Here is a 3,535-nt window from a genome sequence, read left to right on the forward strand (position 1 = left end):
CGCTTCATACTTAACTGTTTTACTTCCTCAGGAGCCCGCTTCTTCCGACGACCTTGCCGAGATATACGCTAGCCTTCATGAGGAAGGAGGCAGCTCGCCCTCGGCCGCCCCCTTGGACGATGATTCTAAGGCTACCATTGAGCGGCTTCGAGAATTTCTATTCATGGGGGTCAACGATATGGCCAACGCCGAAACTTTTGGGGAGTTCAGGTCCTGTCTGGATACGGCCATGGCTATTGGTCTATTGGATTTGGCCCAATTGGACGAGTTGCAAGTTCGTCTGGCCAAGGGGGAGGAGATGATCAGTCGGTATGCTGAAGCCAGGATGAGGATGACCGAAGGGTGCTTACTAGACCAAGAACTGGTGGAGATAAAGCAATAGACCCAACCTGCCCTGGCTCTATTGAAGGAAAACGAACTCATTGTCTAAAGGGAGAATGAGGGGCTTGCTCAGGTTGAGGCCAAGATTGTCGAGCTCCAAGCCCGTCGCAAACTCATCCTCGAGCTCCAAAATCATGCGGTCGCAGCCGGTGCAGAACTGAAGTCTTCGGCCAAGCAGCTCTTGAAGGGGGCGGCCGAGAAGAAAAAAGCGCTGGCTGAGAGGAAACTGATCAGGGCGAGGTGGCTGGCGGACATCGACAATAGAGACATTGCTTGGAGAAAGATTACCTGCTTGATCTGGGGGATGTTTAGTAAGGGAATCTAGGCGCTTGTACATAGACTTTCTATATGTAGCACTTCATATTTTTCAATCGGCCCCTAATGGCCGTTCTTTGTAAAGAAAAAACCCCTTTCTAAATTAAGTGAAGTACATATCTTTGCTTTCTTCTTTCTTTATCTGTCTTGACAAACTGCCATCCAACCCGTTCATCTACGGCAATCTTCACAAATCAATCTTGGTTGTCTCCCATAACGATGGGACGTACTTTTTTAAGTAATGGTCGTTAATCGGTAAGTTATGTCGCTCTCCGTCCCTATCCTCTAGCTAAAACGCTCCCTAGCCAAGGATTCGATTAATGATAAACGATCCTTCCCAATTCGGCGAAAACTTACTGAACCGTGGATCCTTAGTTCCAATAGGAAGCACAGCACGCCACACAAGGTCTTCTTCGGTAAAAGTCCTTTGCTTAACCCTTTTGTTATAAGCATTCGCCGTGATTTGCTTCTGAGCTTACATCAGATTGTATGCATCAAGCCTTGCCTGTTCCACATCTTCCAACTCCTGGGCCATGGCTTGCGTGTAATCTTTTTCATCCTGCCTAGGACGTTCGGTAACACGAAGAGACCGAACCTTTAATTCCATTGGTACGATAGCATCGTGGCCGTAGGTTAAGGCGTAGGGAGACGTGCCGGTAGCCAAGCGTTTTGAGGTCCGATAAGCCCAAAGGGTTTCAGGCAGCAAGTCATGCCAAACTTTAGGTTTTTCCTTAATCATCTTTTCAAGGATGCCCTTGATCACCTTATTGCTTGCCTCGGCCTAACCATTGGACTGGTGGTAATAAGGTGTCGAATGAATCAATTTGATGCCCATCCTCTCGATATATTCCTGGGTTTCGGCCGAAGCGAACACCGGGCCGTTATCAGCTGTGATAGTCTTAAGAATACCGAACCTGTGGACAATGCGGCTCTAAAAGAATTTAACTACCTGTGCACTAGAGATTGACCGATAGGATTTCGCCTCAACCCACTTGGTAAAATAGTCAGTCGTCACCAGAATCCATGCATAATGGTTGGATGCAGCTGGGTAGATTTTACCAATGATATCCACGGCCCATCCTCTGAACGGCCACAGTTTGGTAATCAGGTGAAGGACTTCAGCTAGTACCTTTTGTATGGGGCCGTAGATTTGACACTTAATGCACCCTCTTGCATACTCTATGCAATCCTTCAAAATGGTTGGCCAATAATAACCATGCCTTCGAACCAACCACCTCATCTTGATGCCCGACTGATGAGCGCCACAAATCCCTTCATGAGACTTGGCCATGATCACTCGGGTGTCCTTGGCACTGGGACATAAGAGTAAGAGGCCGTCGGATCTCTTTCGGTACTGTTCGTTTTGGTAAATTAAATACCACTGAGCTCAAGAACTTAGTTGGTGATTTCAGCCGAAGACACTCGCGTCGGCATTCCCCGTTTGGCCAAAGCTGGCAAGGTGCGCCTCTCGATCTTTATCACGCGGTCACGGTCGCCATCAGGAATGTTCACACCTGACGCCACCTGGGCCATCTCATTGGCCTCATAGTTTTCGGCACGCGGCACATGGACAAAGGAAATTCTAGAAACTCGTCAGCTGTGTTGAGGGCTGTTACATAATACATAGTGAAATTCTTGCTCGTGCATTGATATTCCCCAGTCAGCTGGTTGATCACCAATTGAGAATCACCGTAGACTAAAACCCGAGCGGCCTTCATTTCTTTTAATATTTCGAGGCCGATGATGACTGCCTCATACTCAACCTGATTATTGGTGCATTTGAAATCAAGCTGGAAAGCAAACTGCCACCTTTGCCCCTAAGGGGACTCAACCACAACTCTGACGAGGGTCTCGGTGCTTGAGCCGTCGAAGTATATGGTCCAGTAGTTCATTTCCATGTGGGCCATGCCAATCTTGACTTCTATCCCCTCCTCCCCTCCTTGAGTTGGGTGATGAGCCAAAAAATGGCCAAAGCCTGACCCTTGACCGACTTTTGAGCCACATATTGGAAATTGAATTCTGATAATGCCATCGTCCATTTTCCAATTCGGTTGCGGATGATCGGCCTAGTGAGCATGTATTTGATGAGATCGGTCTTAGAGATGATCTGAACGACCGAAGGAAGCATGTAATGACCCAATTTGGTAGCCACAAATAGAGCGCTAGGCACAACTTTTCGACAGGTGAATAGTGCACAGCCTATTCACGCTCGGACTCGTTATTTTGTGCAAGTAGATAACCGATAGAGCTCTCAGGGGCCGAAATGTAGAGCCTTAGGGGTTTCCCTCTCCTCGGTGGCATAAGGACCAGCGGTTGGGATAAGTATCTTTTGACTTCGTCGAAGGCCGTCTAATGCTCGGCCCTCCAAACGAATTGCTCCACGTCTTTTAATTTGAGCTGGGGAGCCAATGGCCGGATTTTACTTGCCAAGTTGGATATGAAACGCCTCAAAAAGTTGACTTTGCCGAGGAAGGACTGGAGCTCCTTCTTAGTTCTTGGTGGAGGCGCTGCCATGATGGCCTTGGCTTTATTCTTATCTATCTCGATTCCTCGTTGATGGACCAAGAAACCGAGGAAGTTCCCTGCCGTGACACCAAAAGCACACTTCTTTGGGTTCATCTTCAAGTTGTGAACTCTCATTCGGTCGAATGCCTGACGAAGGTGTCCTATACGGTCAGCCTTGGAAGGGGATTTGATGACCACGTTGTCGATGTAGACTTCAACGGTTCGGCAGATAAGGTCGTGGAAGATAAGGTTCATAGCCCATTGGTATGTTGCGCCAGCGTTCTTTAGGCCGAACGACATGACTACCCACTCGTAGGTCCCGATAGCTCCCGGA

The sequence above is a fragment of the Prunus avium genome, chromosome 1 (assembly GCF_965620075.1).
Source record: "Prunus avium chromosome 1, drPruAviu1.hap1.1, whole genome shotgun sequence".
NCBI lineage: Eukaryota > Viridiplantae > Streptophyta > Magnoliopsida > Rosales > Rosaceae > Prunus > Prunus avium.